This window comes from Oryctolagus cuniculus, chromosome 2 (genome assembly GCF_964237555.1).
Source record: "Oryctolagus cuniculus chromosome 2, mOryCun1.1, whole genome shotgun sequence".
Lineage (NCBI taxonomy): Eukaryota > Metazoa > Chordata > Mammalia > Lagomorpha > Leporidae > Oryctolagus > Oryctolagus cuniculus.
In genome coordinates this window covers 47,408,067-47,435,996 of record NC_091433.1, presented here as the reverse complement: position 1 = coordinate 47,435,996, position 27,930 = coordinate 47,408,067, and the positions used below count along the sequence as shown (strand labels likewise).

General features: G+C 38.0%; 1 protein-coding gene, 1 long non-coding RNA gene and 1 pseudogene across 13 annotated transcripts in view; 1 reads left to right on the top strand and 2 right to left on the bottom strand.

The window, feature by feature from the left end:
- The window catches only part of ADRA1A (adrenoceptor alpha 1A), a 126,770-nt gene that overhangs the window by 57,896 nt on the left and 40,944 nt on the right, over positions 1-27,930 (bottom strand). The window lies entirely within an intron of this gene.
- The window catches only part of LOC103345374 (uncharacterized), a 56,031-nt gene that overhangs the window by 604 nt on the left and 27,497 nt on the right, over positions 1-27,930 (top strand). For all 3 annotated transcript variants that reach the window (XR_007918112.2, XR_007918114.2, XR_007918113.2), the window contains exon 2: positions 27,104-27,205. This is a non-coding gene — a long non-coding RNA (uncharacterized lncRNA). The remainder of the gene's footprint in view (positions 1-27,103; positions 27,206-27,930) is intronic.
- LOC138848453 (MOB-like protein phocein pseudogene) lies at positions 20,227-22,933 on the bottom strand (annotated as a pseudogene).

Below are 27,930 nucleotides of genomic sequence, written 5' to 3'. Positions count from 1 at the left end.
CATACAAAACAGTCTGTGCTAACACTAAGTCCACCAACAAACACAGATTGACTCTTGGTGTATTTGTGCATCATCATTTTGTGTGAGGGTGGCAGAGAGAGAAGGCTGATTCTCTCAGCTTCTGGATGCCTAAAGACAAACCGGTTCTTACGGAAAAGTCTTTTCATTCATTAACACTAAATTCCAGTCCTCTCAGAGCCCACTTACAAAATCTTTCTCAATTCATTGGAACATGTTAGTGGAAATCCATTCTCATCTATTTTCTAACTATTGAGATATAATTTAAGACTTATAAAGTGTCCAAGTCTTTGCTACCCAGTTCAATAGTTTTATGTGTAGCTAAACACAAAGGAAATCAGCAGCCAGACAGAGACATGGGAGACTTCCAGCACTCTGCAGGGTCCTCCAGGCTGCCTCCAGGCAGTACTTCCCAGAAAGGTAACAGCTGCTTTATTCCTTTTATTGATCACTGTCTTCTAGACACATGGACTAAAATGTCAAAACTTTCCACTACTAAATTCTCCTCAAAACAAATTGGATGAAATTCTATGGTAAAAGATAGTAAAATAATTCTCTTAAATAGATACTTAGGAGCCTGCAGCACTGGCATCTCTTATGGGCACTGGTTGGTATCCTGGCTGCACCTCATCTGATCCAGCTCTCTGCTGGTGGCCTGGGAAAGCAGCAGAAGATGGCCCATGTGCTTGGTCCCCTGCACCCATGCGGGAGACCAAGAAGAAGCGCCCAGCTTCTGGCTTCAGATCAGCCCAGCTTCAGCTGTTGTGGTAATTTGGGGAGTGAATCAGCAAATGGAAGATCTCTCTTTCTATCTCTCCCTCTCTCTGTCTGTAACTCTACCTCTCCAGTAAATAAATAAATCTTTTAAAACATACATACTTAATGGTTACATACAGATTTTCATTTCTGGACATGAGCAGTTTAAATATTGAAGAATTTTCTGCAACAGACTACCTAGACACGATGGATGACATTTGATAAGTTCCCCCTTAAACACATAGTTAAGCATTTAAGACAGAAAAAAAAAACAAATTCACTAACATTGGAGGTGGTTGAAAAACCTAAGTATTAATGTAGCACTGATTCCAAGCTCCTGTGAGCAGTTGTTGTTCTTGAAAAACCAGAGCTAAGACAGAAGATGTGGCCTTGGGTTTACATACAAATTGGGGAATTAGAAACATAATCTTTTGCACAAAGTGGGAGCTGTCACAGATTTGTGTCTTCAGTGGAGAGACAGATGATTCGGAACCACATCTGTCTCATCCTGGATACTCTTTGGAGGGAAGAAGTGTTGGTTGAGAATTGAACAACAACAAAAATAAATCTTGTAGAATGTAACCAAAACAGGACTTGGAAATTTACAGTCTTAAACTTCTAGTAGAAAAGAAGAAAGCTGAAAATTAATGAGCAAAGTGTTTGTTCCCTCTAAAACAAAGACTAAGGCGAGGGTTAAGAGATGATGCTTTACTTGAGAGGTTCACTCCTAGGGCAGAAAGAATTAGAGGAAAAGAAAATGAGAGAGGGAAGGACAGAATGAAGGGTGAGGTTTTTTTTTTTTTTTCTGAGGTTTTGGTACACTGGTTGTTCCTTCATGATAAATGATAAGCCATGAAAAGGCACAACTGGTTCCTTGGCAGGTGCACCCATATGACCATCTGTCTGTATCTCCAGAAAGGCTACATAGATAAACAATGTTTTTTTTTTTTTTAAAAAAGATTTATTTATTTAATTAAAAGTCGGAGTTACACACAGAGAGAAGGAGAGGCAGAGAAAGAGAGAGAGAGAGAGAGAGAGGTCTTCCATCCACTGATTCACTCCCCAATCGGCTGCAACAACTGGAGCTGTGCCGATCTGAAACCAGGAGCCAGGAGCTTCCTCCAGGTCTTCCTACGTGGGTGCAGGGGCCCAAGGACTTGGGCCATCTTCTAATGCCTTCGTGGGCCAGAGCAGAGAGGTGGATCAGAAGTGGAGCAGCCAGGTCTTGAACCAGCACCCATATGGGGTGACGGAACTGCAGGTAGCAGCTTTACCTGCTATGCCACAGCGCTGGCCCCATAAATAATGTCTTAAAACAGAGACCTGTAACTCTATACAAGGGGACTATAAAAGTTTTGTGGAAAAATAGAATTAAAAGACAAGTCTATTTTAGTACAGAAAACTTTGAATTCCATGCAGTGTTTTCATAACATGCATTTTCTATGAAATTTTGGAACACCACTCATTTGCATGGATTTCAAATTTTTGGAGCACAATAACCTTATCTTTTGAATACATTTTAAAAACATTTTTTGAGGTATGTAGCTACATGTGTCATAATGAACAGAACTATATACTATAGAACTGTACACTACAAAGGTAAGTTTTGCTCTATGAAAATTTATGTCAATTTAAAAGTTGGATGATATTAAGTAGAAAACAGTCCCTGGTTGCTCATTATCCAAAGACAACCTGATTAGCATTGCTTGTCTTTAAAATTTTCTGGAATCATTTTGAAAAATCTCTATTTGCTTCTCCCCATACAATAGGACCAGAAAATTTTATAGACAAGTTTCACCAAACATTCAAGGAACTGAAGACTGAAATATCTTGAAGTATGATGTATGGAAAAAGAGGAAAATCTTCCCCTGTTTATTTTATGTGACAAATATCTCCTTGATACAAAACCAGGCAAGGAGATTGCCAGAAAGAGAAATGAAGGTTCAACTGCACTTGCAAAGATTTGAGAAGCTGTTAAAAAACTAGCAAAATGAGCTGGAACTTGATTTTTAAAATATATGTCATTACTAGGGACTTATACCAGAAATTCTTTAATACAACAGAATTATTTTGCCTATTAGAAAATCATTAAATGATTCATCATATGAACATGTTAATGGGGAAAATCATATGCTTTTCTCAAAAGACTCAGGAAAAGCATTAATAAAATTCAGTATCCAATAAACACAAAACCTCTTAGCAAAACAAAATGAGAAGAGATGATCTTTTTAGATAAAAAGTTTCTAACAAGAACCCATGGCCATGAATGTTGAAATGTGAGAAGCATTCTCCTTAAAGTCAGAAATGAGAAAATGGTGACTGCTGCTGACCCTTGTTTCAACATTGTGCGGAGGCCCTGGACAGTGCTCTGAGGCAAGAGAAAGCAGCAGAGTGGAAAGGAAGAAACAAACTGTCACTATGCACCGATTTAGTGAATGTCTGGGTACAAAATCAACAGACAACTCATTAGAATTAATCGAAAAAACCTCAACAATTTTCTTGAGTATTCAGTCAACATACAAAAATAGATGGTGGGAATGCACATGGCACGGCCTCTATGGGAGAGTTTACTGGTTTCTTTTTTATTTATTTATTTATATTTATTATTTATTTATATATATTTATATATAATTCTTTTTTATTTATTTGACACAGGTAGAGTTATAGACAGAGAGAGAGAGAGAGAGAGAGAGAGACAGAGAAAAAAGTCTTCCTTCCGTTGGTTCACTCCCCAAATGGCTGCCACGGCTGGTGCTGTACCAAACCGAATGAAGCCAGGAGCCAGGTGCCTTCTCCTGGTCTCCCATGTGGGTGCAGGGGCCCAAGCACTTGGGCCATCCTCCACTGCCTTCCCAGGCCACAGCAGAGAGCTGGACTGGAAGAGGAGCAACTGGGACTAGAACCTGGTGCCCATAGGGTATGCCGCAAGTGGAGGATTAACTAAGTGAGCCACAGCGCCGGCCCCTACTGGTTTCTTATAAAACTAAACTTACTGTTCCCATGCTGTCTGATAAGTGTGTTGTCAGTATTTTTTCAGAGTAAAAAACTCATGTTCACACAAGAACATACTCATAAATGTGAAGCTTTATTCAAAACTTCCAAAATTTGGAAACAACCCAGATGACATTGAGTAGGTGAGTGGATAAGTAATAAGTTATACAACCAGGCAATGTGATATGACACAGCTATCAAGACACGGAGGAAACCTAACCTACATTGCTAGGTTAGAGAAGCCTATCTGGAAAAGGGTAAATATTGTACTGTGCCAACAATAAAACTTCTGAGAAAGGCAACACTAGAAAGGCCGTGAAAAGATCAGTGGTTACCATTAGTTCAGGAGGAGAGAATGATGAGTAATCAGAGCACAGAGAATTCTTAGGGCAGTTAAACTACACTTTATGACACTGTAATGATGGATACCTATCATTATATATGTGTTCAGACCCATAGTGTGTCCACACTCAATGTGAAATCTAATAAAAGGGGCCGGCGCTATGGCACAGTAGGTTAATCCTCCGCCTGCAGGGCCAGCATCCCATATGGGTGCCGGTTGTAGTCCTGGCTGCTCCTCTTCCAGTCCAGCTCTCTGCTGTGGCCTGGGAAGGCAGTAGAAGATGGCCCAAGTCCTTGGGCCCCTGCACCCGCATGGGGGACCGGGAGGAAGCTCCTGGCTCCTGGCTCCTGGCTGCGGATTGATGCAGCTCCGGCCATTGTGGCCATTTGGGGAGTGAACCAACGGATGGAAGACCTTTCTCTCTGTTTCTCCCTCTCACTGTCTGTAACTCTACTCTCAAATAAATAAATAAAATCTTTAAAAGCTAATATAAGCTATGGAGTTTGCATTATGCCAGAGTAGCTTCATTAGTTGTATCATTTCGGAGGAGGATGTTGATAATAGAAAAGGTCATGCATTGTGCAGGGACAGGAGCTCTCTATGTGCTTTGCTATGGGCCTAAAACTACTCTAAAAAGGTCTATAAAATAAGAAAAACAATATAAAATAAGTTGTTGCTATTCTTGATTGGGAATAGACAAATACAGGAAAGAATGAAGAGTCCACAGTTACATATATGTATATATGTATGTGTGTATATATTATATATGTATATGTATATATATTATATATGTATATATATGGAATGTTAATATGTGACAGAAGTTGCTTTGCTGCTTAATGGGGAATAATCAATGCTTCAGTCATATCACCCATGGTCCTCCCCAACCAGCCCTCATGCACCCCTAGTACTCTGTGCTCCTCCTCCCCATAGCTGGCATACCACAAGTGCTCTCACAGATGGAGTGTGTGTCTTTGCAGATTGTCCCTGAGCTAATGCTGACAGCTGGCTCAACTCAGCAACATCCAGAGAAGGCACTGAACCTTGAATTCCTTAGGGCACTGCCCTCCCAAAAATAAACAGGAAGCTCTCAACACAGGAGCCTGGCCTTAACAGGACTGAGCTAAGGTATACAATCTTAAGGACTGACTCCATGCGCTCCCCCCCACCCCCCAAGGAAGGAACAAGAGAAGTGGAGCAGGTGAATCAGCAGGAAGAGTCAGAGAGATACCAGAATCTCTAGCCAGGCTATTCATGAAGGTCTGTCCTTCCTGAGGCTAGTCGGGAAATAATGAAGAGGTGGCTGCATCTGCATTTGTGAAGACAACAATACATGACTTCAAGAAACATGAAGAAGCAAAGAAATACAACACCAGCACAGGAACACAGTAATTTTTCAGCAACTGACATAGAAATGACGATCTGTGAGTTGTCTAACAAGGAATTTAAAATAATCATTTTGAATAAACCCAGAAAGATACAAGAGAACACAGGCAGACAGTTCAATGAAGCCAAGAAATCAATTCACAAATAAAATGGAAGTTTAACAGAGACATAGAAGAGAGAGAGAGAGAGAGAGAGAGGGAGAGAGAGACACCCAGGAGCTGAAGAATATCATGAATTGAATGGAAAGGCAGAAGAAAGCTCCGACAACAGACTTGATCAAGCACAAGAATCTGTGAACTCAAAGGTAATTTGAAATTATACAGTCAAAAAATATTGAAAAATATTGAAAAAGAAAAAAATTAAAATAGATTTATAAAATACCATAAATGGAGGATCCAAAAGAATAGGAAGAGAGAAAGGAAGAGTGAGTGTGTGTGTGTGGGGGGGGGGGGGCTGAAAGAGAAAGGAAAATAAAGCTGATTAAAAGAAATAATGGCTGAATAGTTTCCAGCTCTTTGAAGGTATATGAATGTTCAGGCTTATGAACTTCGAAGGATTGCAGAAAGGATACACATTATATTCAAACTATCAAAAGTAAAAGACAAGGGTAGAATTGTGAAAGCGGCAAGGGAAAAGGAGTTCATTACACAAGGTAAATTCCCTAAGTTTATCAGATTTCCCAAAGAAACCTTGCAGGCCAGGAGAACGTTGAACAATATAGTCAAAGCGCAGAAAGAAAAAAAAATAGAAAAATCGCCAAGCAAGAATACTTTATCAAGCAAGGATGTCCTTCAGAATTTAAGGAGAATTAATAATTTTCCCAAACTAAAGCTATGGGAGTTCATCATCACTAGACCTACCTTTCAAGAAATGCTGAAGATAACCTTTTTTGTTTGTTCTACTTAATACTTTTGGTTGAATACTGTAATCAATACACAATTCTTCTTAAGTGCTGAAACTTAACTGAAAAGTGATCGCTGTTAAACATAAGAGTGGGAATAAGAGAGGGAAAAGATGTACAATTCAGGACATGCTCAAGCTGACTTACCTCAAACGGTAGAGTTAGAAACATACCAGGGGATTCGAATTCAATCCCATCGAGGTGGCATGTACCAATGCCATCTCACTAGTCCCAGTGATCAATTTCTGTTCACAGTTGATCATAATGATAGGACTAAGAACCAAAGGGATCACAGAAACAAGAATAGTGTCTGCAAATACTAGCTGATAGAATCAAAAAGGGAGAGAATGATCCAACATGGGAAGTGAGATATACAGCAGACCCATAGAATGGCAGATGTCTTAAACAGCACTCTGGCCTCATAATCAGCCCTTAAGGCATGCAAATCCGGCTGAAATGCCCATGAGAGTATTTCAGGCATGGAAAGCCAAGACACTCAGGGGGAAAAAAAAAACTAAATGAAAGATCTCCGTGAGTGAGATCCCAGTGGAAAGAATGGGTCATCAAAGAAGGAGGTACCTTTCTCTGAAGGAAGGAGAGAACTTCCACTTTGACCATGGCCTTATCTAAAAATGATCAGAGTCAGTGAACTCAGGGGGCTTCCATAGCCTTGGCAGCTCATGACAAGAGCCTAGGGTGATTACTGATGCCATAAACAAGAGTGTCAATTTGTTAAGTCAACAACAGGAGTCACTGTGCACTTACTCCTCATGTAGGATCTTTGTCCTTAGTGTGCTGTACATTGAGATTTAATGCTATAACTAGTACTCAAACAGTATTTTTCACTTTATGTTTCTGTGTGGAAGCAAACTGTTGAAATCTTTACTTAATGTATGCTAAACTGATCTTCTGTATATAAAGAGAATGGAAAATGAATCTTGATGTGAATGGAAGGGGAGAGGGAGTGGATAAGGGGAGGGTTGTGGGTTGGAGGTACATTACGGGGGGAGGGAAGCCATTGTAATCAATATTCTGCACTTTGGAAATTTATATTCATTAAATAAAAGTTAAAAAAAAAAGAAATGCTGAAGAGATTCTTCAAGTTAAAATGAAAAGATGATGGGGCCAGTGCTGTGGCATAGTGGGTAAAACAGCAGCCTATGACACTGGCATCCCATACGGGTGCTGGTTTGATACTCGGCTGCTCCATTTCCAATCCAGTTCTCTGTTTATGTGCCTAGGAAAGCAGCAGAAGATGGCCCAAGTGCTTGGTCCCTGCACTCATGTGGAAGACCCAGATGAAGCTCCTGGCTCTTGTTCTGCCTGGCCCAGCCCTGGCTGTTGCGGTCATTTGGAGAGAACCAGTGGATGGAGGATACCTCTCTATATCTGTCTCTCCCTCTCTCTCTGTAACTCCGCCTTTCAAATAAATAAAATAAATCTTAAAGAAAAGATGTAAATTAGTAACATGAAAATATAATTCCTGATAAAAGTAAGTATATAGACAAATTCAGAATCTTCTTATGCTGGAATGGGATTATGTAAATCACTATTACTCCATCATAAATATTAAAAGAAAAATTACTGGGTGAGCATTTGGCACTATGACTAGATTGTCACTTGGGAACCCACATCCTATGTCACAGGTCTGGTTTGAGTCCCAGCAGCTCTGCTTTTCATATAGCTTCATGCTAATGCACACCCTGGGAGGCAGCAGATGATGGTTCAAGTATTTGGGTCCCTGTCACCCATGTGGGAGACCCAGAATGAGTTCTGAGCTCCTGACTTTGGCCTGCCCAGCCCTAGCTATTGGTATTTGAGGAATGGACCAGTGGATGGAGGATCTCTCTTCACCTGTCTCTCTGTCTTTCAAATAAAATGCAAATAATCACATAAAATGATTTTAAGAAGGAAAAAAATAACTATAGCTACAGTAATTTTAAAAATTGTTTACTTATTTGATGGTAGTGAAGGAAAGGAGCAAGGGAATAAATGAGTGCAGGAGAGAGAGAGAAAGAGAGAGAAAGAGAGAGAAAGAGAGATTGATCTCATTTGCTGAGTGACTCCTCAAACAGCCACAAAATCTCAGATGTGGCTGGTGCTGGAGTAGAAGCCAGAAATTCAGTCTAGGTTTCCCACATGATTGGCAGATACCCAATTATTTGAATCATTACTGCTGCCTCTCAGGATCTGCATTAACAAGAAGTTGGAGTCAAATCCAGGCACTCAAGTATGGGATGTGATGTCTTAACTGGCATCTTAACTGTGAGACCAAGCACCCATCCTTAACTACCATAATTTGTTAATGGATACACAATATAAAAAGTATAAATTATGGCATTGTAACATAAAATATATGTAGGAGGGGAGACATAAAAGAGTAAAGTTTTTGTATGCGATTGACATTAAATAGTGTTTGCCAATCAACAGTTATTTTAAATATAAATGTATTCAATTCTTCAATAAAAATACATAGAATGTCTAAATGGATTTAAGAAAAACTCAACAAGATTCAACAATATACTGCCTACTAGAGACTCACTTTAGATTTAAAGACATATGTAGGCTGAAAATGAAGTGATGGAAAAAGATATCCCATAAAAGTAGTTACCAAAAGATACTTACACCAGGGGAAGTAGGCTTTAAATAAAAAAACTGTCATAAGAGACAAAAAAGGTCATTATCTTATGATAACAGGATCAATCCATCATGATGATGCAGTTACAAATATGTATGTACACAATATTGGAGCACCTAAATATTTGAATATAAAGCAAATGTTAAAAGAACTGAAGGGAGAAATAGTAATACTCGTATGGGACTTCAATACCTTCCTTTAAATAATGGACAGGTAACAGAGGCAGAAAATCAATGAGGAAACTCTGGACTTGAATTATAATACAGATAAAAAGGATCCAATGGACATATAAATAACATCCAATCCAACAGCAGAAGAAGACATGTTTTTCTTAACTGCATATGCAGCATTCTCCAGAATAGATTATATAAAAGTGTTGGATTAAAAAAAAATCTTAAGAAGAAATCCCAGAAAACTAAAGTATGTGAAAATTAAGAAACATGTTCCTGACTAATCAATTGGAGAAAGATTTCAAGACACATGCAAAAATCTTTTTTATGAACCCAACGAAAATGAAACCCAAAATACCAAATTTATGGGACAAAGCAGTTCTAAGATCGAAGTGTAAAGAAATCAATGTCTACATTGAGAAAAAAATAAAAGATTTAAATATATCATCTAAATTTGTACTTTTTGGAACTAAAAAGCAACAAAGCCCAAAATTAGCAAAGGAAGGAAATAATACAAATTAGAACAGAAATAAATGAAACAGTGACTGGAAAAACAATAGAACAAATCATGAAAAGTAAGAGTTGGTTTTTTGAAAACATAAATACATCCATAAACTTTTAGCTAGTTTAACCAAGAAAAAGAAGATGCAAATAAATAAATTGTAAATGGAAGAGACAGATTATAGCTGATATAATAAAAGAACAAAGGAAACTGAGACAACTATAAAAAGTTATATACTAACAAATAAAACAGCTGAAGAGAAATGGATAAAGTCCTAGGAACATAAACACTATTAAAATTGAATCACACATAAATAGAAAGTCCAATTAGACCAATAATGAATAAGGAGACTGAATAAATAATAAAAATTATTTGACTAAAGAAAGCCCAGGACCTGATGATTTTGTTGGTCATTCTACCAAAGAAAAATTAATTTCAATCCTTCTAAAACTCTTCAAAAAATTTGAAGACAGAACCCTCTCCACTTCATATTACTTGGCCCACATTATCCTGATAGAAAAGTTAGACAAGGACCATCTTAATAGAGTGAAGGATAAAAATATCATATGATCATCTCAATAGAAGCAGAAGAAGCATTCAACAAAATTTGGTATTCCTTAATGATAAAAACTCTCAACGAGTTAGGCTCAGGAGAGATGTATCTCAATATAATAAAAGCCATATATAAAAAGCCCACAGCTAACATCATATTCAATCATGAAAATTTGAAAGTTTTTCCTCTAAGATCAGGAACAAGGTAAGAACACCCACTTTTATTATTTCTGTTCAACTTAGCACTAGAAGTCTGAGCCAGAGCAAGAAAAATAAATAAAATACAACCAAACTGAAAAAGAAGAAGTAAAGTTATCTACATTTGCAGGGGATGTGATCTTGTATTTATAAAACCTAACTCCATGAATAACTTATTAGAACTAATAAGCAAATTCAGTACATTGGCAGGAAACAAAATAAACATTATAAATTCAGTTATGTTACTATATGCTGACAATAAACTATCTGAAAATGAAATTAAGGAAACAATTCCACTTATGGTAGTATCAAAAAGATAAGATACTTAGGTGAAATGCAACCAGGCAGGTGAAAAATCTGTATAATAGAAGCTATAATATGTAAAATAAATTAAAAAAATTCAAATACATGGAAGAATATACAATTTCGATGACTTGGAAAAACAATATTAAAATATGCATACCATCCAAATAGCCTATAGATTTAATGCATTGCATATCAATTACAATGGAATTTTTCACAAAAATAATTTTAAAATTTTCATGGTATTACAGAAACCTCTAAATAGCCAAATCAATCATATGTAAGAAGAACAAAGCTAAAGACATCACAGTTGTTGATTTTTCATTATAATATAAAGTTGCATTGATCAAAATTATATGGAGGTAGATGTTTGGCCTAGCAGTTACAATGCCCACTTTCATATCAGAGTACCTGAGTTGATTCTAAGCTGTAGCTACTGATTCCACTTTTCTTGCTAATGCAGAGCTTGAGTGGTAGCAGGTGACAGCTCAAGTAGTTGGTTCCCTGTCACCCACGTGGGAGACATGGGTTGAGTTCCTGGCTCCTGGCTTTGTCATGACCCAGCCTAGCCACTGCATTTGGGGCATGAACCATATTATGGATTCTCTCTTGCCTATCTGTTTCTCTTTCCCTCCCTCCCTCCCTCCCTCTCCCCCCACTCCCTCTGCTTCTCACTCTCCCTCTCTCATTGTCTCCTTCTTTCTCTCCCTATCTCTAGCTCTATCATTCTCTCAGTCTGTCTCTCAAGTAATCAATATATGAATAAATAAATAAACAAATCACTATGGTGCAGGCATAAAAACAGATAAATAGGCCAGTGAAATACATGAGAGAGCCCAGAAATGAATCCACACATTCGCAATCAATTGACCTTAAAAATGGATGCCAAGAACATATAAGGGAGAAAAGATAATATCTTCAATAAATGGCATTGAGAAAACTGCATTCACATGCAAATAAAATCTCTTCAATAAGTGGTGTTGAGAAACTCTATTCACATGAAGAAAAATTAAATTTTACTCTTATCTCACATCTTATAAAAAATCAATGAAAATGAATTAAAGATGTAAATATTGTACCCCAAACTGTAAAACTACTAAAAGAAAACATAAGGAAAAGGCTTTCTGACATTGGTTTGGAAAATGATATTTTTAAAAAGCACGGCCTACAAAGGCAAAGGAGACAAATGGATTTTCATCAAACTGAAAAGCTTCTATGCAGTAAACATTCAACCTACTGAGGGGGTAACTGACAGAATGGAAGGTATATTTATACACCATATATCTGGTAAGGGCTAAGTATTCAAAATGCATAAGGAACATATGGAACTCAATAGCAAGAAAATAAATAATCTGATATTAAAATGAGCAGGTACCTGAATAGACAATTCTCCAAAGAGGACATAGGACATGAAATGTCACATAAAGGGTGCTCCTCATCATTAATCACCATGAAAACACATATCAAAGCCACAATGAAATATTACTTCCCACCTGTTAAAATAGCTATCATATAAAAGATGAAAGATAATGATAATTGGTGAGGATGTGGAGAAAAAGGAACCTTTCCCTGTTGGTGAGGAAGTAACATGGCAGAGATGCCATGGAAAACAGTCCTCATACAAATTAAAAAGAAAACTACCATGAGATCAGCAATTCCACTTCTGGGTACATTTCCAAGAGAAAGGAAATCGGTATGCTGAAGAAACATCTATGTGCACTCCCACAGTCATTGCAGCATTGTCAGCAGTAGCCACAATCCTGGAACAACCTAAGTACCCATTGACAAATGAATGGATAAAGAAAAAGTGACATATCCATACAAGGAAATATTACTAGTTTTTAAAAAGAGGGAAATCCTACTGTTTGGGACATTGTTGGGTGAACCTGGAGTACATTATTTTAAGGGAAAAAAGCTAAATACAGAAAGACAAATACTTTTTGATTTCATTCATATGCTGAGTCCAAAAAAAAGTCAAATTCATAAAAGCAGAGAATAGAATGGTAGATGTTGGGGCCGGCTTTGGGGTGCCGCAGGTTAAGCTGCTACGGGTGACACAAACATCCCATATGGGTACTGGTTCAAGTCCTGGCTGCTCCACTTCTGATCCAGCTCCTTGCTAGTGAGCCTGGGAAGACAATGAAAGATGGTCTCTGCCCCCATATGTGAGACTCAGAAGAAGCTCCTGGCTCCTGGCTTCAGATCAGCCCAGCTCCAGCCATTGCAGCCATTTGGGGAATGAACTAGTGGATGGAAAAATCTCTCTCTCTCTTTCCGCGCGTGTGTGTGTGTGTGTGTGTGTGTGTGTAAAACTCTGCCTTTCAAAAAAAATAGTAGATTGCTGTTAAAGAAGGGACTAGAGGTAAAGTTTCAGTGTAGCAGGGTGAATAAATTCTGTAGATCTAATGAACATCATGTTAACTATAGTTAATATTGTATTATACACTTGAATTTACTAAGAGTAGATCTTATGTGTTCTCATCACATACATACATGAAAATAACAATGAGGTGGCTTGATTGTGGCAATATTTTTGTAATATATATATCATTGTATACTTCAAATATATACAATTTTTATTTTTCAATTTAGCCTCAGTAATGCCAGGAAACCTCAGCTCTAGGAGTAATTTCTTGACTAAAGATCCTTGACAACCACTGGTTTACAGCTTCCTATCTGCTCAGCTACATGGTACAGTTATTCCTTTCTGTGTAGATTTTTCACCACCTTCTTCTTGCCATACACGAAGCATTTTCTGCTCTATTGCCATCTCACTAATCCATGCATTTGTGGACACTTTCACCCATACGCACAAGCAGTTACCAAAACCTGAACGCTGCACATGTTTAGAAAACAGAATTGGCTTTATTATACGGAGATTTGGGACAACCTAGCTTCTATATGTAATGTGAGCCTAATCCTCTGAGTGTGCCTATTGCTGAGCAGGGGCTGTATCACAGTTTGCTTAATTGTTTACTCACTGAAAAATGTGTGGGTTCTTTCTGGTTTGGGGCTATTATAAATACAGCTGCTATAAATACTCTCTGTAGGTTTTTTGTGTGAGAATAGATTTTTCATTTTTCTGGGATATATGCCCAGAAGTATAATTGCTGGGTTGTATGGTAGTTTAGAATTTTAAGAAATAGAGAAACTTTCCCAAACTATTTGTATCATTTTGCACTGCCGGCATCATGTTATGAGCCATCCAGCAAGGCATGAGTAATTCAGTTTCCCAGAATTCTTGCCAGATTCTGGTGTTGTCACTATTTTTAAATTTTAGCTTCTTGATAGGTGTGTAGTAATGTTTAATTGTGGTTTTAATTTGCACTTCTTTAAAGAGGCAAACATCTTTTTGTGTGCTTATTTGCCATCTATAGTCTTCAGTAAGATGTTTGTTCAAGTCTTTTGCTCAATGTTCTATTGGATTGAATTTTTTAATGTTCAGAGTTCTATACATATTCTAGATTCCAGTCCTTTGTTGGATATACAATTTTCAAATATTTTTTTCTTGTAGATAACTAATCTTTCATCTTCTTAACAGGATTTTTTGCTGAGGAGAGTGTTTTTGTTTTTCAGTTTAGATAAAACCCAATGTATTAATTTTTCCTTTTGTGGATCATGGCTTGATGTCAGTTCTTCACTTGACCTAACTAACAATGTTTTCCTCATTGTCTTAAAAATAAAAAAGTTACATGGGTTTATGTTTTGTATTTATGCTTGAGATCCATTGTTAGTTAATTTTTATACAAGGTGTGATACTTAGGTCAGGTTCAGTTTTACCTGTGGGTGTTCTATTGCTTATGTATGTACTATCTGTTGAACCAGCTGTTTGTCTTCTACTGAACTGCTTTCGTACCTTTCTAGAAAATGTGGGTATATTTCTGGTTCTCTCTTATGTGTCCATCCTTTGCCAATCCACACAACACTGTTACCATATAACAAATCTTGAAATTGAGTGGAGTGATTCTTCTCACTTCAAACTCCTTTCAAATTCTTTTTTAAATTTTTGAGTAGTCTCATGTATAACTATGAAACTATTGCTAAGATTTTTAATTGTTTTATTTGTTTTAAACCTATATCTCACTATTAGAATTGACATCTTTACCATTTTGAGTTCATGAATACAGTGTTTCTCCATTTATTTAGATCTTTGATTATTTCATCAGCATTTTTGTATTGTTCAGCTTACAAATCCTGCACAAACATTGTTAAGTTTGCATCTATTTCTTTTAAAAAAATGTGGTGATAATGCATTTTACTTTTGGTGTTTGTATATTCATGCTAGTTTTTAAATATACAACTGGATTTTGGGTTTATTTAGTATTCTGTGACCTTGAAGAATATACTTATTAACTCTAGATTTTTTAAAAAAATTGATTCTTTGGAATTTACAACATCGATACATCCCCTGAGAAGTAACTGTTTTATTTCTTCATTTTCGATCTGTATGTTTTTCTATCCTTTTCTTGCCTTACTGAACTGTCTACAACTTCAGAAATATGTTGAATAAGAGTAGTGAGAGTGGGCATCCTGGTCTTGCTTCTGATATTACAGGGAAAATGTTTAATCTTTTAGCATCATGTTTAATGATATCTGTAGGTTTGCTGTAGATGTTCTGTATCAGGTTGAGAAAGTTCATCATTTACTCCTAGTTGTCTGAGCATTTTCATGATCACATATTGTATTTTGTCAAACGATTTTTGGTATTAATATTAACATGTAAGTTTTCTTCTTTAGCATGTTAATATGATGAATTACCTTGAGTGATTTTAAACTATTAAACCAGCCTTCATTCTTGGAATAAGACCCACTTGGTAATCACATAGTTATTTTTATATATTACTGAATTCTATTTGTTATTAGTTTGTTAAGGATTTTTGCATTAGATTGATGACTGTACTTTTTCATTTTTGACATCTGGTTTTAGTATCAGGGTGATGTGGCTTCATAATAAATGCAGTAGTGTTCCATTCCCTCTCTCTCTTTTTCTGGAAGAGATCATGTAGGAGTGTTAATTCTTTTGATAGAAGTCTTTATGAAATGCCCAGGCCTGGCAATTTCATTGCTGGCAATTTTAAAGTCTGAATTAAAAGTCTTAATGGCTATGGAACTACTTGAGTGAATTGTGGCAATTTGTACTAATTTCTACTAAGAAGTTAGTCCACTTCACATATGTTGTTAAACTGATGTGTATAGAGTTGCTTCCAGTCTTCCCTTATCCCACTGATACTTAGAGAGTCTGTAAATGTCCTCTGTGTCTTTCCTGATATTAGTTATTTATGCATCCTCTCTTTTTTTTCTTGGCCAGTATTGCTAGATGTTCTTTCCAATTTTATTGATTTTTTTCAGACAACTAAATCTTTATGTTATTTATTTTCTTTTTAAAATTTCAATAATTTCTGCTCTTCTTAAAAAAAAAGTTTTATTTACTTGAAAGTCAGAGAGAGAGGGAGAGAGAAAGAGAGAGAGAGATCTTCTATAATCTGATCTGTAAATATCTGCAACAACTGGGACAGGGCCGGGCTGAGAGCAGGCGCTCTGGATCCCTTCCCCCGCTCTATGTGACAGGGACCCAAGCCTTTGAGCCATCACCTGTTGCCTTCCAGGGTGTACATTAAAGGGAAGCTGGTTTGGAAGTGGAGTGGAGACTTGACCCGAGGTACTTTGACATGTGATGTAGGCTTCCCAAGCAGCATCTTAACTGCTCAGCCAAACCTCAATCCCTCTGCTTGTATTTTTCTATTTCCTTCCTTCTTGCCTTGGGTTTATTTTGCTCTTCTTTTTTTGCAGCTTTAAATGAGTGCCTAGAATGCTTCTTGGATTTTTTTCTGTTTTTGAAAATATTTAGTAGGAAAAATTTCTGTCTCAGCAGTATTTTAGATTTGTCTCACAATTTTAATGTTATAGTTTCATTTTTATTAGATCAATTGTATACTTTTATGGAGAATTCTTTGACTCATGGATTATTTACAAGTGTGTTGTTTAGTTTCAAAGTGTCTGGGTTTTTCCAGTTATCTTTCTATTATTGTTTTATTTGTTGTATTCAATTGTGGTACGATGCTACATGTATATTTTAAATTCTTTTAAATTTTTTCATGTGTGCCTTATGATCCAAGATAAGGCTTATCATAATATATGCTCTATGAGAGCTTGGAAGCATTGTGTATTCTTCTGTTGTTAGGCAGAGTGTTCTACAAATGTAAAATAGTGTTACTGAGTTCTTATATGTACTTACAGATTTTTTATCTAGATGTTCTGTCAGTTGTTGAGAGAGGGATGTTTAAATATCCACACATAACCAAGGATATGCTTACCTCTTTAAGCCTATCCTTGTTTTTTTTTTTATATAATTTCTATTCTTCTTTTTTTTTTATTTGACAGATTTAGACTGTGTGAGAGAGAGAGAGACAGAGAGAAAGGTCTTTCTTCTGTTGGTTCACCCCCCGCAAAATGGTCGCGACAGCCAGAGCTACGCGGATCTGAAGCCAGGAGCCAGGTGCTTTCTCCTGGTCTCCCGTGTGGGTGCAGGGGCCCAAGTTCCTGGGCCATCCTCCAATGCCTTTCCAGGCCACAGCAGAGAGCTGGACTGGAAGAGGAGCTACCGGGACTAGAACACAGTGTCCATATGGGATGCCGGCACCGCAGGCGGAGGATTAACCAAGTGAGCCATGGCGCTGGCCCCATAATTTCTGTTCTATGAAGTCTACTATTTCTGGCATTAATACAAAAAACTCTTGCATTCTTTTTATTCCATCCAAGTGATATACTTTTAACAAAATTTTATTTTCAACCAATATGCATCACTATGTTTGATATGAATTTCTTGAGGAGCATATATAATTGAGTCATACTTTAAAAATTCACTCTTTCAGTCTGTTTTTTAATTCGTGTATTTAGACCATTTAATTACTATAATTATTGATATGTTAGGGGTTAAGTCTTTCTTTTCAATTTTAGTTTTCTGTTTGTGCTTTCACTGTTGTTGTCATTCTCTTTTTTTCCCTCTTGCTTTCCTGAAAGTTGTTTTTGGAAAATCTTTTAGAACTCTAGCTTGATTGATCTAAAATGTTTGTGAGTGTATTTCTTTATATACTCTTTTTTAGTGGCTACTCTATGTAGTGCATCATAGATAATATAGCTTATCAAATTCTATTGGTGTTGACATTTTATGAGTTTAAACAAATTATAGAAACTTTACCTCCCTTTATGTCCTTTTACTCTCCCCTATTTACAATATAATTTTGTCTTAAATACCTCCTCTACATACATTGAGAACCACATTAGATACTGTTATAATTTTTGCTTCAATCATCAGTCATAACTTAGAATATTGAAGAGGACAGGGAAAGTCTATTGTATTTATTCATATTCTTAACATTTTCTTTCTTTCTTTCTTTCTTTCTTTCTTTCTTTCTTTCTTTCTTTCTTTCTTTCTTTCTTTCTTTCTTTCTTTCTTTCTTTCTTTCTTTCTTTCTTTCTTTCTTTTTTTCCCTAAGGGTCCTTCTTTTATCATTTTCTTCCTAGACAATTTCCTTCACTTATTTTTTCAGGATTATACTGCTAGTGACAAATTCTGTTGATTTTCCTTCATATGAGAGTGTCTTGATTTTGCCATCACTGCTTAAGGACATTTTCACTAGGTATAGAATTCAGGGTTGACAGTTCTTTTCTTCAGCACTCAAAAAATGTTGTTCTATTTACTTCTGACTCCCATAGTTTCTGATGATATATCTTCTGTCATTTAAATGGTTTCCATCTCACAGGTAATATGTCATTTCTTTCTGGCTGGCCTCAAGAATATTTTTGTCTTTATTACTCTGACTTGGGTTTGTCTTATTTGGGGGTTTCTCAGGTTCCTGAATGTGTTTGTTTATGTCTTTTGTGAAAGTAAGGCAATATCAGCCATTATTTCTTTTTTCAGTGCAAGCTTCTTTCTCCTCTCACTCTGGGACTCCACTGGCTCAAGGTTATATCCTTCACTATCACCCTACAGATCCCTGAAGCTATGTTCATTTTTGTTAATGCTTTCCTCTGTTGTACAGGTTAGATAATTTATTTTTTTCTATCATCCAGTTCACTGGTTCTTTCCTCTATTTCTTCCTACTGTTGAGTCTGTCAAGTTTTAATTTAAAAAGTAGTTATTATAATTTCAATTTTAACATTTCCAATCAGTTTTATTTCATATACTTTATGTTTTTTGCTGAAATATTATTTTTTTGAGTCTTTCTATTGCTTTATTTGTTTAAATCATGTATATGACTCTTTGTTGAAGCATCTCTATGATGGCTTCTTTAAAATCTTTGTCAGGTAATTCTGAATTCTTTTCTCAGAACAGTCATCCTTTGGTAGTTACTGGAGATTGGTTCCAGGATCCAAATATGTGGGATATCAGGCTACTAAATCCAGGATACCAAGTCCATGGATGTTCAAGTCCCTTATATAAAATGACACAGAGTTTGCATATTACCTAGACAATACTCTCAAGTATTTTAAGTTATCTCCAGATTATGTGTGCTACCTAATATAGTGCAAGCACAATATAAGTAATTGTTATGCTTGCATAAAGAATAATGACAGGAAGACAAGAGTCTGTCCATGTTTAGTATAGATGTAATCATCCTTGGCCTAACTACATAGTACATGTCAGCCACAGTGTAATTTTTTAAAAATGTTTTTTGACAAACAGTTCATCGAATATGTGATGTAGGACCTGTGAATATGGAGCACTGATATACTGCCATCAATTGTGTTTTTTCATTCTGTTTGAGATTTTCCTGGTTCCTAATATGATGAGTGATTTTCAGTTGAAGCGTCTACATTTTAAGTATTAGGAGACTCCAGAGCTCAATTAAACTTTCTGTGTTAGCTGGCTTTCTCTGAAACCACCTCTGCAGGGGAAGAGTGGCATACTGCCTCATTATTGTCAGATACTATAGAAACTCAGGTTCCCATTTGGTCTCCATAAACAGTGTTGAAGGGAAGGGCTATCATTACTGTTGGGTGGGGGTGGGATTCCAAGTGCCCACTTGCTCTCTACTGATTGTTCCTGGTTGGGACAGAGGAGGGTACCTCATTACTGCCAGACAGGCATGGAAATTGGAAGCACCCTTTGATCACTTGTTGGGGTTAAGTCCCAGCTCACTACTTTGCCTTCTTTGACACCACCTGGTGGGAGGTTCAGGTACTTCATTACAGCCTGGCAAGTGTAGAAATCAGGTCTAGGCTCCGCACTCAGCCTTTGCTGGCATGAGTGGAGTGGGCTACAATTTTTCTTTTCTGTGGTGCTTCACTGAAGTAGAGCAGTTATTTCCTAAAAGTGTCTTGCTTTTTCTGCTCCTAGCTAGGTTTTCTAGCTAGAGAGTGCAGGCTTAAGCTGGCACCATTTTTGTATGTGCCTGTCTGAGTTTCTGAGTTGTTGGCTTCTTGAGCTCCAACTCTGATAAAATCCAGGGAATTATTCCTGGATAATTTTTTTTTTTTACGAAAAAATATCATTTTATTTCCCCATTAAACACTAAGTCATATTATTCAAAATGTGTTTCAAAATCCTTAGCCAGATAACCAATTCCAGTCACTATTTTAGTTCTAATGTTCACCAAGAAAATAGTCAAGTAACAGAAAGCCATTATGAGAAACCATCAAGAGAGAAGAGCTACATTGCTATCTATAATTTAACTTAGTAGGTTATTCTCTCAATATTCAGCAAGTTTGCTTAAAAATTACTATTCCATTAGTTTATAGTGACATTAAAAAAAAGTATAATTTCAAACTCAACATTCCTTTCACCGTGAACATAAAACTTCTAAAAGATAGCTGTGAGTTGGGGTACAATAAGGACTGTGGCTGCTGGGACAGTACTGTTCAAAGCCAAAACGATTGGCAGCCTTGGAAAGGCATAAACTATATACACACACTCTCAGTATGCTACTATTTCTCATATTTTTTTCTTTGCATACTTGTCTCATAATATGGTATAAATAATTTCTTTGAAGACAATCAAGATGAATACATTTTCATCTTCATTTCAAAATAACTATTTTAAATGAAAAATTTTCTCACATTTGTTAAATATGTCTTAGAGATGAGTTTAAGTATTTTCTTCACTACATGTATAATTTTTCTACCCTATCTTAGTGCCTCATTGCAATCAATTTGGCAATAAGACCTCTCTAGTACTCCATGAAAAACTGCATTCAATAGATTATAAGATCGTTACATCTGCACCCAAATTCTTATATGCTACAACAAAGTCTAAAAAATGTATGGCCATTCATCAACACCCTTGCATCAATTATTGCAAATAACCTCACATATGTATTTAATTCAAATTTTGTGGAGAAAGGGTACAAAATAAATACTACAATATTTCTTCAACTCTATTTAATGCTGCCTAGAGTAAGATGAAAAGATTAATATTACTGAGAGGAAGAATCAAATGGCTTTAAGGTCTGTTTTCCAAGTAGTTAGAAAATTTTCACAAAACAAAGAGCCTATGCCAACACATCTTTCTTGTAGTGTAATATAATTGCTAATATGAGGTAAATCTGTAAGCAATTAATACAAACATGAGTATAAACAGGTATAAGTCACCACTAAGTCACAGTCTGGTGAAAGACTTCTCAGCTAAAGTATCTGGGGACAGGATTATGGGAAGTGTGAAGGGGGTGAACAGATTTCCAGTGGGAATACCTTTTATGTGCCTTATCATTAGCATCAACTTATATGTAACAGTCCACTGTTGTAAAAAGGTATATCCTTTCCAAGTATGCTGGCCTAGAATATACTTTATATAGCATAGTAAGATTATATAAGAATTACTAATGCTTCATTTGCATTTATATTTGGATATACACATAATCATAAATGCATATCAAAAACTATAAACAGAATTTTAAAGTACTTTTATCTCATTTTGGAAAAGTTTACAGTTTATGTTCTATAGAATTTTCTATAATATCTAAATTCAGGGACAAAATGAAAGGAAAACATTACTATCTCTTTAGTAAATGGTTTGTGCAAGACCTCAAGCTTACTCATCTTTTTATATATGGGTTTATTTGATGAGGATTGTAATCCAATGATTGTTTAGCAGCAATTTTACCAAACTGTAAATTCTTTTATTAACAGGCATTATAAACAGATAATACTAATCTTATTTAAAAAACCATGAGTGCCACACCGGTGAATATACAGCTTATGAATAACTTAAAAAGTATTTCCCCTTTTAAAAGGCAACACACAGCATACAAAAACCTAATCTAAACAAAGAAGCTATAATATGGATACATGATTGATGTGTCTAAAATGATATATACAGTACATAATTAACGTTAATTATGTGATCAGTACATTTTTCTGTACGATTCCCTTCATGCTTCACTTTCTCCAGAAACTGAATTCTGAACTTCCTCTTCTAAAATTGGTTCAATCAGGTTATCCTTGGACATCAAATTGTATTTCATCACAAATTTAGTAAACCGATGACACAAAAAGGTTTCATTTTCATATTCATCAAATATCTGCCGGTGATGAAAATAAGCATGTGAAAATATTCTATAAATCCTACGGCATACTGATCCTAGTTTTGCTACAGATGATTCCTTTATGCTAACCCTGCTAGGAAAATATTTATTGCTATTCAGAAGACATGCAGCACCATCAAGCGTGTGTCTAGTATAGTCTATAGCAGGACACTCTTTTGGAGTTTTATGAGCTGCACACAGAAAAATCCACTGTTCAGTTGCTGTCATTTGAGTACAAGTATCTGGATGGCATTCACTCTGAAGTTTGACAGCAAGTCCATTTAGCTCAAGACAGAATTGCCTTAAATGTTCATACTTCCATACACCTTCATCTTGGCCTTCAGGTGGTTCAAGAATTTTATCAATATTGGAGCAATCTGCTCTTATGTTCTGCTGAATATACTGCTGAACAGCAAGTGTACTGTCCATTTCATCCAAGGATTCATCAGGCCAATTATAGAAATCCTGCGCCTTGGTGCCCGGCCTGTTCCGCCTCAACACTGCCGTCCCCTCCGCCATGACCATAGTGCCAGAATCTGGGCGGCTGGAGTCGGTACCCGGATGTAGGGGGACGGCTGCCTGCCTTGGGGGCGGGGCGGAGTGGCGCTCTGGGTCAGCGCGCCAGGGAGGGACGGCCGCCGGCCTGGATCATTCTTTAGATCTCAAGTCCTCTAGTTGATCTTCTTTCTTTCCACTTTCCAAAATCTTCTTTTGTTTACTTTATGTGCAATGGCCAGCGTTTTCAGCTGTGTTACTGAGAGAAATGGGTAAAATAAATCTGCTCCATCTTCCAGAAACACAAGTCGCTAGTCATATTTTGTAAGCATTTTTTGTTGCTATTTCTCCCTCAGGAGTATAGTACAATATGGGAGTCTGGAGAGAAGATTTTGGAGCCAGACTAACTAATATCCACTGTTCTTTGGTTGTATGTGATCTTGGCAAGTGAACAAGTCTCTCCAAGATTTAGCATCTTCATCTGTGAAGCCATGCTTACTTCATAGATTGCTTTGCTAAGCTATCTGGAGGCTAACAGAGATTACACATACAAGTGCTTAGCATATGGCCACTGAGAACTTTGAATGGGGCTAGCATGACTGAGGAAATGAAACTTCTAATTTATTCAACTTCAGTCATTTAAATTTAAATAGCTACAATACTGAACAGTACAGATTTACATTGTTATAAAATGAAGATTATAATAATCCTCAAGATTTTATGAAGAGTTAAAAAAAATCTGGAAAGCCACTTGAAGACACTGTGGCTGCAACCTAAGGTGATATTTGTAGTCCATATAATAACTCAAGAATGCTTTGGAATGGGCCATGAAGGCCATCTCCTCTAACCCCATGAACTACAATTTTTTTTTTGTTACGAGCATGAATAGAACAAACATCAACAAGAAATGAATGAAGTGGGGGAGAATGCAGTCAGGAAGCAAGCAATGTGGCTAGGCTTTCTCCAAAGAGCACACCTCTCTGTGACACACTCATTCAGGCCCTCGGTACAATGTCCACCTTCCACACTCTGACGTCTACTTAGCCCTACCCTGCATGGTAGTGTGATGCTGAGGGCTGGGCATGGGCAGTGACCTTCATCTATTTTCTCCCAGAGCATCACCTCATAGAATTTATTATTGAGATAGGTCCCCAATAGGAATATGCCCTGGCACGAAAACCTATTCCCTGACAAATCATGTCTCTGGTTCCTCTCAGAGGAACTTAGCCAGGGCACGTGAGGAAGGTCCATTGGCTCATTGGATCTATTTGAAGGTCAGGAACTCCATGAAGAAATCCATGAAGAAAAAGATCTTTTCCCTATAGTGGAAAGGGGACAAATGAATGGGTTCTAGGAACTGTTGGCCAGATATTCTCAGGTTGCCTGTGTTCTTGACATAACTGTGCTATCAGGAAACGCTTTACCCTTCTTCCTGTAAAACAAACATTCAAGACTAGATGGCATAAGAACTCAGCAGGATCACAGTTCCATTATTTATACCTGAGATTTGCATGTTTTGTGACTTCCAAAGAACAACCACTCTCTGATGTGTTTTATAATTACAGTCACAGAGATGAGGCACCACAGTTGCAGTTAGAGTATGGCTTGGTCAAAGCACCAGGATAAAAGAAGATGGCAACAGAACAGGAAGTGACATCTTCAAACTCAAGCCTTTGGGTATTGGCCCCATACTTTGTCGCTCTGAGTTCTTTCATAAGAAAGAACTGGAGGCCGGTGCCGCGGCTCAATAGGCTAATCCTCCACCTGCGGTGCTGGCACATCGGGTTCTAGTTCTGGTCGGGGCGCCGGATTGTGTCCCGGTTGCCCCTCTTCCAGGCCAGCTCTCTGCTGTGGCCAAGGAGTGCAGTGGAGGATGGCCCAAGTGCTTGGGTCCTGCACCCCATGGGAGACCAGGAGAAGCACCTGGCTCCTGGCTTCGGATCAGCGTGGTGTGCCGGCTGCAGTGCACTGGCCGCAGTGGCCATTGGAGGGTGAACCAATGGCAAAGGAAGACCTTTCTCTCTGTCTCTCTCTCTCTCTCACACTGTCCACTCTGCCTGTCCAAAGAAGAAGAAGAAGAAGGAGGAGGAGGAGGAGGAGGAGGAGGAGGAGGAGGAGGAGGAGGAAGAGGAGGAGGGACTGGAAAACAGAGCACCTAATAAACAGAACTGCTTCTTTCTCTCTTGCCTTTTTTTAAAATTTATTTGACAGATAGAGTTAGACAGTGAGAAAGAGAGAGACAGAGAGAAAGGTCTTCCTTCTGTTGGTTCACCCCTCAAATGACCTCTACGGCTGGAGCTATGCTGATCTGAAGCCAGGAGCCAAGTGCTTCCTCCTGGTGGATGCAGGGGCCCAAGGACTGGGCCATCCTCCACTGCCTTCCTCCTTCCTGGGCAATAGCAGAGAGCTGGACAGGAAGAGGAGCAGCTGGGACTAGAACCCAGTGCCCATATGGGATGCTGGCGCCTCAGGCAGAGGATTAACCAAGTGATCCATGGCGCCCTTCCCTGTCTCATCTTGTTAAGACCCTCTCTCCCAACACCTGTTGGTTTAGATGTGATAGGAAAAAGAAGAAAAACAGAATAAAAGCGGCCGGAACAGGAAAGGAGAAAGATAGCAAAGATATTTAATGGTTTCCAACTGCTCAGAAAGAAAGGCACTTAGGATTTCGGAGGAGCCATCATCTTTACAGAATCAGGACCGGTGAACTAACTCCAGGATGGAGAAGTGCAGTGACTTAATCCAGATAATATCGATCCCAGAAATTAAGGTGACTAGAGCTCCAGCCCTGCGTTGCTTCTTACCATCTGTGAAACCTTGGCCACGGCAGCCTCTTGGAAGTTCATTTTTCTCATGTCTGAAAAGGAGGTCATGATACTAACACTCTAGGACTATCATGAGGAATAAATGAGATAATGTATGTGACACAAGTGTCCAAAATAAGAGCTCCAAAGTGGAGAAAATGTATTCATTTGGGACAGAACACAGATACCCCATTTCAATCAGGTCTTCTTCCCATTACAATATGCGGCCTCTCTCCTTCCTACTCTCCTCCTTCCAATGCCAGCTCACTCCCTTAAGCCCTCTAATTAGCTAAATAAAGAGTGCAGACAGAGCCTGTGTAAAAAAATGCTCTGTGAGCCAAATAAAATCCCCAGGGAAGAGAAGAAAACCACATGGCCAATTACCATAGCATCATTTCATTTACTCAGAGTGACTAATACTTAGAGACAGTCACTTAAACACTAATCACAGAAGAACAGGTAGAAATCACGTCAAATGAGCCATCTTTATTCTTGCAACAAAAGATATCAAGGCTCTCCAATCCACGGATATGTTTGCTTCTTAATGATCTACAGAAAGAGAGGGTGGTCTCCATTTCTGATCGAACACTGGATTTCAGTTGCATCTGTAGTTGTTAAGCTGGTAGGCAGATCTACAGTGCTGAACTGAGTTACCTGTACCTGCAACAATGTGCCAGCTCCATTCTGTCAGCATTTGACTTTCTGGATTTAAGCATTACATAAAGCAAAGGCGCCTGCATGCTGCAGAGAAAACCTTGACACCCCCAAGTGCTGCTTTGAGTTTGATACACTTTTCAGAGTCTTGGTCTCCACTTCAAGGTTAGGAGGAAGGAAGAGATAGCTCTTAAAGAGCTGGATGGAGACTTTGAGGGCTGCTGTGAGTCATTCTTCTACACTCCCTAGCTTCTTTTCCTCTTTCCTGCTATAGTTTTCTTTCCTGTCTTCTCTCTTCTCCTTCTTGTCTGTAAACATTCTTCCACCCAGCAGTGACATGGGAGATTATGGTTGTGTTACAAAGGTGGGGAGAGCAGGTAGGAAGGAGGATGGATTTCCTTCATTCTTCATTCTGTCATTTCCCACAAAGTGGCCATGTGCATTTGCCTCTGGTAATCCTAGGGTCTCTCACTCCCCCAAGGCCATGTTTGCTTCATCTGCAGACTCTCAGCCATTCTGGTCAGAATTGTTAATCCTACTTCCTTTTTCCTATCTACAAATCCCAGGCCAAGTGCCACCTCCCACAAGAAGTTTTCCTTTGTGCTATGGTTTGGAGGTGGTAGTTTGTGCCCCAAGGGCTACTGTGCTTCCTCTTGGTCCTCAGCGTGGTGATGTGAGAGATGGTGGAACTTTTAAGAGGCAGAACCTAGTGGGTAGTCCTTAGATCACTGGGAGCACTGCCCCCAAAAGGAATTGAGGTAGTTCTTGTGGGACTTGGAGTTAATTGAATGGGTTGTATAAAAGGAGCAAGCCTAGTCCCTCTCCCAGCTCTGGCTTCCCATATGCCAATGTTATTGCTTCCTTCTACAGGTGCCCCTGCCATTGTAACCCTGTCTGCCATGAGCTCCTCCTCCCCAGAGACTAAACCACTGTGATCTCCTGAGCTTGGATTTTCAATCCCCGATCTAAGAGGTAAATAATATTTGTCTCTTTATAAAGCAACCTGCCTTAGTATTTCATTATAGCAATGACAATGGAACAAACACACTTAGTTACCTCAGCCCTCATGGAGCTCCTAATGCTTCTTTAAGATAAAGAAAAATTTAGCTTATAATTATATACAAGTTTTATCTATTGTGCATATTAACTTAGACTCCCCATCTTGCCTTACTGATCTCTCTGGGAAGGGTCCCATTCTTGCATCTCTGTCATATTCTGCACACATGTTATGATATAATGCCAGGTACAGAGTTGTCTAGTTGGTACTTACTTAAAGCAGAGAGCTCATTTTTGAGTTCTGCTCACAGGTATTTGCATGAGTACATGAGCTTAATTTCTTGAATTCCTCTAGTGTTCCAGGTACTGACCTGGGCCTTGGCCATGCCAGAAACACATTCTATCCAGAGCGTGCTTACATATTCTTCCTTAAGGAGGTGGCTAACCTACCTATCAGCTGATCTTACTCTCATGGTGGGGATAACTAAAACTGTGCATTCAGGGGGGCTGGATGTTTTCTGCCTGTCCAGGTTGAGTACAGGTTGGATTTCCTTGTGTGCACTCCCTCAGATGGTGTGACTCCAAGTTATTTCCTGAGAAAAGGAAATGAGTAGTGCTGGAACAGTTGACTGAGGGCTCATGGGATGATATCTGGAATCTATTTCTAACTGGTAGTTGGGTGTTTCTGATTAGCAAACAGT